Below are 12,063 nucleotides of genomic sequence, written 5' to 3'. Positions count from 1 at the left end.
AAGTCAAAGTCAAAGTCAGTGGCACAAGACACAAGACTCCCCAGCTACAACTGTCCTTGGAAAATCATAAACATGAACTAAGATGGAAATGCCTTACGAGGATAGTAAAAGGGGGATTGCCCCGTCCCGTCCTCTTCGTGCCACAGAGGGCCACAGAGGGCCCGCCCTTGTCCCGGGCTTCTCCCGGTCGCTCCCGCGCACGTCTCGCGGGGCGAGAGGGGTGTCAGGCTTTTTCTAGCGCCTCCGGGCGCTCCTGGCGCGTCACAGGCGCGCTGCCGCCCCAGAGGCTGCTGGGGAGTGTGGTTCCGTCCCTCTGTGCCTCCCGGCGTCTGGTGCAGAGGAGCGCTGCTGCCGTTTCCTTCACGGCTCGCCCGATGGCGAAATGGCTAAGGTATGTAACCTCCTGGTGTTCCCCCTTGGCTCCCGGGGGTCAGGCTTTTTCTAGCGCCTCCGGGCGCTCCTGGCGCGTCACAGGCGCGCTGCCGCCCCAGAGGCTGCTGGGGAGTGTGGTTCCGTCCCTCCGTGCCTCCCGGCGTCTGGTGCAGAGGAGCGCTGCTGCCGTTTCCTTCACGGCTCGCCCGATGGCGAAATGGCTAAGGTATGTAACCTCCTGGACCTCATTTAAAGTATTGTGGGCAGGCTACTGTCAATCAATGTGGTGGAGGTCATTACCTCATCCACCCTTGCTAAACTTCCACCTGCCATACTTTGAGTTCACTATCAGCCCTGCAGTGTTATCTGTGCATTCAAAGGAGCGTCTGTGAAGACATAGACTGTTTTCTGAGTGGTTGCCATACTTCATGTGGCTACTAACAAAACTTTTTTTGTTTGTCAAAATCAAGCTCCCAAAGTGGAAGTTTGTTTTTAGATAACTAAATACTATTGACATTAACACCATGATATTTCTCTGTCAGAATGTGGAGTTCATTATCATTTTATTCTGTTTGGGACCAACTATTTTTTTTGCTGGTCCCAAATAGACAATAAATTATAAGACTGTCCGCTTTAAATGAGATAGACGGTCTCATGTTGTAACACCAATGGCCCAAAATCTGTCAGGCCATAAGTGTAATATTTCCAGCTGCAAAGCTAGATGGGGCACCACCATCCGAAACATTACAGTTCACCTGCCTCACAATATGGTGGACAGACCATCATTTTGATGGACATTGTAATCAATCACTTTAATGATGGAGCACCCAGTCCACCAAAGTCGTAATCAGGCCCAACGTCATGTGATTATATGTCCTGTATCATATCTCTTAAATACCTCTTTGGAAATTGGTATTGCTCTGTCAGCATTTAAAACGTTCACATTCATTTGTCTACTGAAAAACCAGGGGGAGAAAAGTTGGATTCTTAATAAGTACAAAAGGTCTCAGTCAGCTGTGGGGTGCCTGAGGAATCCTCCTCACTTTCTCCTCCTCTATTTAACATATATTTTAACTCTCTGGCAAGCACCTTCTCGAATATTGGCCTCATATTTTACTTGTATACTGAAGATAGGCAGCTGCTGCTCAACCTAAAGAGTAATCCCTCAGCGTACTCAGTACTTCAGCAAACGATGAGACTTATTTGTTAGTGAATGGGGAGTAACAAGCTCAACATTAATTCAAATAAACTGAGATCTTGATTGTTAACAGCTATAGTTATCTCTGGTTTGATGCCTAGAGGCCTTCTTGGAATGGCCTTTTACCAGCCCTGTCCAAGTTGGTGAAGTGTATTGGCTTTAAGATTGATAGTCAAGTGTCAGTAGCAGCCAAAGTTTCCCTGTAGAGTCACCTTGCACATAACATCTCAAACTTCTGCATAAGATTTTTCCTTAATCTTCAGAAGGTAAGTTGTCACTCTAGTAGACTCTCACGTATTGTAAGAAGGTGGGTTGCTATTTGGGATGGTTGTGAGTCCTTAACAAATAGTAAGTCTGCAACCATCCATTTATTGGGAACTATGTACCACATCGTAGCACTTTACTTTCACAGGGTAGCAAGGCATAGCAGTCCAAGGTTTACTCGGGGGCAGGTTGTGTGGGCTAGTACCCCAGTCCACAGGCACAAAAGCAATACCAATAAATCAGCGCCCAGTCAGTGCTTTTGCTTATAAAAACAGAGGACTTTATTACACACACACTACTCAATTTCAATTTCATAAGTCTTTATTTCGATTTAGAAATCATAAAAGACATTACAACAACTAGACACTTACAAATTTAAAATAACCCACTATTATATCAGAAATCAAGTTTTCACAATACCACATGTTACTTGGAACCACATCAATTGTTGACCATCCATTAGGTAATTAAAACAATAAATTACGTACATATGATCAAATATTAACTAAATCAGTTTAGAGTCATAAATAAACAAATTCATTCCATTGTACAAATACCTTTAAAAACATTCCTAATATTAACACACTACTCAATACTGCACATTAATTTACAAATATACACATGATGGCAGGTGAAAATATCTCTGGCCTTAACAGTGTATGCCCCAATAGGGACTGAAACCTAAAACCACAACACCCCTCCACACCCCATATACTAGACGTAATATCAGAGGGTTTTAGTTATCAAAAGTCAGGCCTACTTGTTCTGTCACCACAATGATAATAGTAGAACTATGTTATGATGAACTGATACAACACCACTAAGACCTCTTAGGATGGTGCAATCTAACAATGACATTCATTAATACAAGTAATGATTACGATAACTTGTCATTTTTACTTTTTGATAATACAATGTCCTGTGTGCATGAATCTTTTTTTAACTTTTACAACTTGTACTCATGCTGGAAAGCAGCCTTAGAACCCATCAACAAAAGTCCATACATTCTAGATCGATAAAGCTAAAAAGCTCAATCTATAGAAATACTTGAACCGTCATTTATTACAGTACCTGGGAGATTTTAGGGTGACATACGTTTGAACTAAGGCTATGAGGGCATTGTGGGGTGGGTCACTGCTGCTCCTGGAGATGGCCTCCAACAGTGTCCACCTTGCTCCACAGTGCCCCTGTCCATTAGTGCACCACACACCAAATATACAAATTAATGCCTCTTGGCAGTATGGCGTGTGTCTATGTCCAGAGGAAATCCTTATATAAGTCACTGCATGCTACAGATGAATGGGTAGTTTTCTTGTTTTTTTCAGGGCCCTCTTGGGCATGTCTTTGTTTCTTTTACTCTTTTTTTCCAGCTGATGCCTGGCCCCAGTCGGACACCCATGCGAGCCCCAATGGTCTGGTCAGGCTTCCCACACCTAGCCTTACTCTCTTCATCTTCCCCACACCAGGGGAAAATAAAGGCTGCACTGGCTCTGCCATTCCAATGCAGGAGATTGCAGAGTTGTGCACTCAGCAAGTGAGAGCCCATGCGTCGAGGGCTGCTCCTCTTCAATCCTGGTGCTCCTTGGGCATGCGGAATAATGGTGCCGGAGCTTAGACCCTCCACAGGAGCCTTTTCAATTTAGAGAGTGGGGGTGCTCCAGGTTAGTCTTTTGGTCCTTTGCTCTGCATTGGTCCCGAAGGGACAATTGAACAAAACTTAAAGGTGGTCATCATGCACACCACTCTGACAATTTTGTCCCTGAAACCTTCCAAAAGCTTAAAGGAGGGAGTCCACTGTGTCCATTCTTGGCTAGTTCCCCGGGGACCCACTTTCTCCCCTTATTTTCTCTGGCCGGCTTGGTGGATTTCGATTATATTGAGCTTCTTTTGCTCCTAGCGCTATCCCCTAGACACCAGGAGTTTTACTTTTCAGTCATCTAGTATCTAAAATTTTCTTTACTTGAGGAATCATCAAGTAGCTATTTTGCATCTTTACTCTCCCTCCATTGAGGGAGAGACCAGCCACAGCCCTCCTGGTATTTAGTGCCACATCAAGAACCTATTCCCTGTCCAGTGCCTAGAGTTCTCCTCAACCAGGGTCACCTCCCACAACACCATGCAGTCCTCAAGGAAGATTACCCTCCCTACCTGCCATCTACAAATCCCATAGCCTGCGTTGCCACTTGTATGGCATCCGTATGATGACAGAAGTCAGGGGGCTATCTTCTAAAGAAGGTTACCCCTCCTCAGCCCAGTCCTCAGGAGCCACAGGAGAGCCCTTCTCATCCAGCGGTCTCCAGCAGGTTCTTCAGCTATTGCCTCAGAGGGTGCAAGGAGGGGGCAGCGCTTCTTGTCCAGAGTGTCCCAACAATTTAGACAGCGGCTCTGGTAGGTCCTGGTGTCTTCACACTTGGTGAGAAGACAGATTTAACTTTCCAAAGCTGTTGTTTATTTTCTTTGGTGCTGTGCCGAGGTAATTGGGGAGCAGCAAGTTGACAAACCGTACATCACAGGATCGGTGGCTGCGGTGTGCAGGGGAGTGATACCTTCACACCAAGGGAGCTTCTTGGCAATTTCTTGAAGTTTGGAGAGGCTACAGTATTGGAGATCTCACAGTAGCTGGATGAGACAGCACACCACAATTGTTGCAGCGTTTGGTGCCAATTACTTCTGCAGGAGGGTGACAGTCTTCGGGCAGCAGCTCTACTTTGTCCTTTTCCTTTTCTTGTCCATCAAATCTGATGTTCAGTTCTCAGGGTGCCACCAAATTATTGAATATAGGAGTGTTGCAATAGGAGGCAGGTAGTAGCCAAAAGGCTGCATACCTTTAGGGTGTCTACACATTCTAGTGACCACTTCCAGTGGGAAGGGACCCTACCCTAACCATGATATGTTGTCTCTCAACCATCTCAAGATGGTGGAATTTTAGGAGAAGGGTTCACATTGCCTACCCCACCCTAAGGGTGGTGTATGCTAAGAGAGGACCCTCTTCTTAATCTAACACATGTTCCTGCATTTTCTCTAGCCAAGAGGGGAGAAGGAAAGGGGGCTTGACCTCCCCAACTATCTGGAGTTTCCTGGGTTGGATTTCAAAGGTGCCATCACCTTTGAAGCTTCCCGCCCAGGAAGGCCATTCTGTCCTGGAGGAGGTGTGAGGCGCCTCAGTCTAGAGCAGGCTGTCATGGGAGCATATGCAGAAGTAAGTTAGCTTAAACCTCAATCTCCTTGTAGCTGTGCATAGCTGAAAACGAATTGTCATTTGGATTTAACAATGCTTGTTAGTTTTGTATTGGGCATAGTATACTTAAACGAAGGGTCATTTGGATTTAGAAATGCTTGTTGATTTTCAAGGAATATGATTATTCGTTGTTTCTAGGCCCCCGTATGTTCTGCTTCACGTTTCCAGAGTGCTCTAACGTTTTTCTCCCAACACGTGTTAGGCAGCCTACGCCCAAGCAGAGAGACTATAAAAGCCCTGCCTTGACACTCGGAGACGCTTCGCTTCGCGTCATCCAGCATCTCAGCGAGTGTTCCAGTCAGCTGTTCCTGTCCCGCCTGACTACTCCTCATCTGCCCGGACTCCTCGTCTCCCTCCTTCTTCCCGTTTCCTCAGCCCAGCTCAGTTCCCTCCCTTCAGTTTCCCCGGAGCATAGATCTGCCTACCTGATCGAGTCTTCAATACCGCTCAGTTCTGAGGCTGTTTTCCTGACTTCTGGACCTCTGTACCTCTCGTCGGACTTCCGGTGACTTCTTCTTCGGACATCCGCTTCCTGTAGACAGTAAGGAGAGTCTCTTAGCAACCTGCATTAAAAACAAACAAACCTTGGTAAAAACAATTCCGAATTCTTGATAATTTGCTTTTAAACAAACAATCCTTGGTTAAACAATTCCGATTTTGGGAACAGAAGGATTAAGACTTCATGAACAATATTTGCTTAACAGTGATTGAACTGACAATATTTGAAAGGGTTCAACAGTGATGAAACTGTGTTCGGAAACCCTGATGTAACCAGTTTGAGATTAATCTTGAGTTTCAATATTAATGTGAATCTATATGATTTTTTGAAGATTCTGGTGAAGTACAAGCGTGCATTAGTGTATTTAGGAAGAATTCCTTTACATAGAATGTGGTATGTTTTTTCTTGCTCTTTTTCTTTTATGTGCATTACAGAACCCATGTGAAGATCTCAGCTGACAATTGCAAGGTAAACTACTTTGATGTGTGATACGTTAACTAACTCGCCACTAATTACTTATCAGTTGTCAATAAGTCTGGTATTCTGAGTAATTTACGCTTGTATTTATTTCAAGGCGACATAAGTCAAACCAAACAACGTCTGGCAATTGTAGAAGTATTTGAAAGGGCTTATGCTAACTTGGTATGTACAATATGTTTTATTCTCAACTTTTTTTGATGTGGAAATCAAGATATGTTTACATTAAGACATCCAAATATTATTTTAGTGATAGATAATCTGACCAGAAGCCCTGAATACTTCGAGAGAGAACTCCGCTGACATCTCCTGAAGAGATTCAGTGTTCGTTTTGTTTTCTCTGTCCACTTCCCCTTTCCCTTGTGGATTAATCAGTTGGTTAAGAGTCTAATTCCTTGCCAATTGATTAGTTTGCAGAGGAGTTGGGAGGTTGCATCGCCAAGAAGGAAACAGCTGGAACCTCGTGAGCATCGCCTCTGACACAGGCTTTGTCTCTGTCCTCTGAGAGCACTGGCTCTTATCCAATGACATCAGAAACCAGAAACATGCCTTGTGGTGGCAGACTGGCGAAAATAAGTCAGAGACCACACCAGTGCTTGGTAGGTTTTCAGGGGACCCTCTAAAAGTGTCTCCTTTGTAAATTTATTAACAACTCCACCACTGGCATCAGTGAAGAGTTATTAGTGCAAATTGTTTGGTAGCAACCTCCTTAGAAATCAGTGAAGCCATTTTGGAACTAGGGAAATTGTTTTGACAAGTATCCATTCCATGTACTTTTATGGCTTCCCTGTGTACGTACATTATCTCGGAATAGACTGGACATTGTAGGGGTATATCTGCACATGCTTATATGCCCACTCATAGGTAATGGTGCACCCTGGCTTAGGGCTAAAGGCTTGCACTAGGGTTGACTTACCTATACTTTAAACAGTGTATGTTGGGCATGGCACACAGGGCTGGTTGCCATGTCGATTCTTCAGATTTGCCTGCAGCAAGACATGCAGCCTGCAATGTCAGTGTGCATACTCTTGATGATGGGTCCCTGGGGTGGCACAATATATGCTGCATCCCCAGAGGACTCTCTTCAGTACCCATGCCCTAAGGACTATGGTTACCATTTAGTAAGGACTTACAGGGGTAGCTGAAGTTGTGACTCATAGGTAATGGTGCACCCTGGCTGAGGGCTAAAGGCCTGCACTAGGGTTGACTTACCTATACTTTTCACAGTGTAGGTTGGGCATGGCACACAGGGCTGGTTGCCATGTCGATTCTTCAGATTTTCCTGCAGCAAGACATGCAGCCTGCAATGGCAGTTTGCATACCCTAGATGATGGGTCCCTGGGGTGGCACAATATATCCTGCATCCCCAGAGGACTCTCTTCAGTATCCATGCCCTAAGGACCATGGTTACCATTTAGTAAGGACTTACAGGGGTAGCTGAAGATGTGACATTTGTGGTAAAGTGTTTTAGGAAAGAGATCTGGCACTGGGAACCTGGTTAGCAAGGACCCAGTGTACTTACTGTTCAAAATCATTTTAGGTATCATGCAAAAAGTGGGGGCTAGCCATGTCAAAAAAGGCACTTTCCTATCAGGGCTGAGTCTTCATCAGGGTCCACAAAATATATGTTCTATATCTCTCACATTCCCCTGTACAGGGTTTTTTAAGTGGGGTGGAAAGTTTGAGAAGCTAGGTACTTCTACTCTGTCATGTGATGACACATCATCAATCTACCCCTGTCCCAACCCTTCAGCACACAATTGTGGGCATTCCAGCATGGCAACTTGAAATGGTCTGATGAAATACATCTCCAAGAGCCTATACACACCCCTATATATCACAGTTGCCTCTACCCTTCCCCCCAAAACATCAAAGGGGTGACCCTCCAATGATTGTCTCCAGAGATCTGGTCTTCTCCCTTTTTTCCTCCTTGGAATGAGCCCTACCGGAGATGGTGCAGTGTAAAAAGTAATTAGCATATGCAGATTCTGTCCCCATCTTCCTCTACCAGAAACAGTCCTCATTACTGGCAAATGGCCGATTGTGTGGAGAATCCTTCCATCGTCCTGCTGGGCAGCAGAGTATTTAACTTGGCCTAGCTGTGTGGCCAAAAGCCATAGTCTAATGTGATGCTGAGCAACAGAAATATGTTAAGCGCTAGACGGAGTGCAGGCTGGACAAAATTAACATTAAACTCACACCAGTGATCCTTGTTTACCATTAGATTTGTGTGTCAACATTGTCTCTAGACATGAAACTTGTGATACTGTACTTTGCTCCAATCTTTTCAGTGAAGATTTACGGACTTAAAGTATGAATGACCACTCACAATTTAAGGCCCACACAGGTCAGCATCAATTCATGAAGGATCCCATCCTGAGACAGGCTACATATGCACAGATACTTGGCAGAGCTGGATAGTAGTTCCACTTATTCACCCAACACATCTGCACATGTGTGCTGTTGTCGTGACCAATATGACTTGATGAGGTCCTTTCCACCTGGGTTCCAAGCACAACTTCCTTGTATGCTTCTTTATCACAACCTAGTCTCCAGGACACAAATCATAAGCTTGATTTGGCTGTGCTGCATTTGAATCTTCTCCAACCTGGTGAGACACAGAACGTACCAGATCAGCCAGTCCTTTGCAATGGTCCAATATATAATCATCAGTTATATTCATCAATTTGTTTCCAGGTATAAATGCTTGTCTAATTGCTCTTCCCATGAGGATTTCATGAGGACTTAATCCTGTTCTTCAATCAGTAATACTTCTAAGGCCCATCAATACAATAGGCAAAGCATTTCAGTGAAGTGGATGCACACACTTTTCCTAACCTGGATTTTACTGTGCCATTTAGCTGCTCAATCACTTCAGATGCTTCTGGTCGGTAGGCTCAATGTAACTTCTGTTCAATTTGAAAGCTTCACAAAGCAATTTAATTACATAATTATTAAAATGAGGTCCTCTATCTGATTCCATAGTGACTGGAAACCCAAATCTTGGTGTAGGCTCTCTTAACAATAGTATAGCAACAGTGAGACTATCATTTCTTCTTGTGGGATAGGCTTCTACCCACCGAGAAAACAGACAAACAATGACAAAGACATACTTAAAACTGTTGCACGGTGGCAACTCTATGCAGTCTAGTTGCAATCTTGTGATCGGTCCCTCTGCCTTTCCAATTCTTCCCCAACTAACTACTGTTTTCTTTTCCAGGTTTTGCAGTTGGCAGGTCAAACATCTTTGGCAGAGGCGCTCTGCAACAACTCTGAACTTGGGATTAAACCACATCTGTCTGAATTGTCTGATCATAGCATCCCTCCAGACGTGTGCAATAGCATGATATAGCCTAGCCATTTGGGATAACAAGCTGTCTGGCATTATGGTACTACCATCTGGACACACCCCCACTTCATCGTTAGCTCTTCTGGTGTAACCTGTTTTTATCCATTTTACTTTTTCCTTCATGTCTGCCTCATTTTGTAATTGCCTAACTTCATCCCCTGTTTCAAAAGCAGAGAAAAACATTTGTTTGCAATTGGTAACTTCTTTTTCCATCCCTCTGTTCAAAGGCATTGTATTTCTCGCACAAAATTGTGGCACTTGGTCTGCGTACCTATTACCCAATGTCACATAATCATTTCCTAACTTATGTGGGATACATTTGACCACTGCAATTTCCTCTGGCAATTGTAATGCTTCCAATAGCTCTTTAACATCTTAGCCATTTCTTTTGGGAGATCCTGAAGAAGTCAGAAATCCCCTCTATTGCACATTTGGCCGAAATCATGTACAACCCCGAAATTGTATTGACTGTCCGTAAATATGGTTACTCTCAAATTTGTCCAAAATCTTCAAGCCCTTGTTAATGCAAACAATTCAGCTATTTGAGCAGATTTGATTCCTTTTAGACGTTACGCTTCTATGATACCTGACACAGTACATACAGCATAGCCAGACATCAGTTCTCCATTCTCCCTTCTTAAATATGACCCATCTACAAATAGCACAAAATCTGACTCTTCCAGTGGAACATCAAAGAGATCGAGCCTTGGTTTTGTACTCATCTCTGTTACATCCAGACAATCATGATCAACTTCCTCTTTCACTTCTTCACAATGGAAATCAGGCATCAAGGTTGCTGGATTCTCCATGGTGCATCTTGTCACACTTACATTTTCAGCATCCAAGATTACTCTTTCATACTTAGTCAGCTGACTAGTGGTCAAATGTTCAGTACAAGTTCTTGTTAAGAGAATCTCAACTGAATGTGGCACATTTACTTTGACAGGAAGTCCCATCACAATCGATTCACTCTGTTCCAGACTCATAAAAGTAGCAGCTACTGCTTTTAAACAGCCAGGTAATGCTGCGGCCACTGGATCAAGGGTAGCAGAGAAGTACGCTACAGGACATTGAGACAATCCATGTCTCTGAGTTAACACCGAAAGTGCACACCCTTCTCTTTCACAACAAAACAATGCAAATTCTTTCGTATAGTTTTTATGAATGCTTCTTCGCTTTCATTATCCCACTCATTCGGGTCCGTCATCTCTTTTTGTGTCAACCTTAGTAAAGGATTTGCCAGCAGTGAAAATCCACTTATCCATTGACGACAATATCCAACAACTCCCAAAAACATTCAGACTCCCTTTTTAGGTCTCGCCTGGAATTAGCATCCGAAGTATCCGGCCCTGGTGCATCTCCTGTAAACAATTGAAAGAATGCGTTTAAGTCATACAGGCGATTTTTAAGGAATATATGTAGTTTTTGAAAATCAACACTAAAACTTTTCTGGTGAAAACCATACAATGGATTCCTATGGAAGGAAATTCAAGTTACTGATAAGTCAGGTTAAAATTACATTTCAGAGTCAGTGCTGGGCTATCAGATGCAGCACTGGGTTCTCTCCTGATAACAGGTGAGTAAATCGGAATTCGTTGTTCGGCTGATTTTAAATGAATATTTTAAAGTTTCAAAACTCCACTCCAAGTGAAACCAGCCAATGTTACCCTATGGAAGTAAAGTGAGTTATCTGATTTTGGGTAAGTAGTTGATTCTCAGAGTTAAGGTTCTGGACATAGACTAAGGGGTCTCCCAGGGTCAGGTAGGTACAGTTGGAACACCCTCAGCGGCACAGGGGCAGCCTGGTGCGTAGGTAGTTAAGCCCAATGTTATCCAATGAGAGGCAGTGGGTCTTCAGTTGGTGGCTGCTGTCAAGCAGGCCACGCGGCTGTGGGAGCTGCTCAGGGCAAATGGGGGAGTAGGTTAGGACAAAGGTTGCACAACCAGGGGCACTCGGGCGGCTGGGTGCAGGGTGCTTTTGAGCCATTGGGCGCTCAATGTTATTCAATAGAGATCTTGGGAGATGAACAAAGGCTGCAGGCTCGGGGACGGAGATTCTTCAGGAGCGACCAACACTTCAAGAGGTAAGTTGGGACCTTGGAGGATAGGTAGGTACCCAGGAGTTGGGCACAGGGGCCGTGGAGCGCCGGGTGCAGGGGTGTCTTTTGACGTCGGGAAATCTTACCCTCTGCTGGTTGCGGTTGGAGGGGTCCCTTGGTGTGAGGCTGCAGGAGTCATCTGGGTCATCGAGAAGGGTCCTTGGTCATTGTATTCCAGGTCACAATTGCCGGGGGGACGTCCTCAGGGTCTTTGTCCACTCAGGCCAGGCTCGGCGGGTGCAGATTGTGCTGGATTTGCGTTTCCTGGCTGGCACCAGGGGTATTGCTGTTTAAGCACAACCACTGCTCATGGGAGTCCCGGTCTTAAGAGGTTCAAGGCAGGTAGGTCCTCCGGGGTTCTCAAGGTTGCTGTCCGCAGGAGACACCGGCATTTAGCAGGAGCAGGTTCAAGGATCTACAGGCCTGTAGGGCTGGGGCCAAGTCAGTTGGGGTCGTCCTTTTGTTAGCAGCTGCACGGCAGGTCTTCTTCTTCTTGATCTTCTTTCTTGTTTTCAAATCGGGATCTGAGGAAGGAAGGTTCAGGGTGCCCCTAAATAATACATTTAG

Source organism: Lissotriton helveticus, chromosome 8, assembly GCF_964261635.1.
Source record: "Lissotriton helveticus chromosome 8, aLisHel1.1, whole genome shotgun sequence".
NCBI lineage: Eukaryota > Metazoa > Chordata > Amphibia > Caudata > Salamandridae > Lissotriton > Lissotriton helveticus.
The sequence above is the reverse complement of the archived record's forward strand: the minus strand, read 5'-3'. Positions refer to the sequence as shown.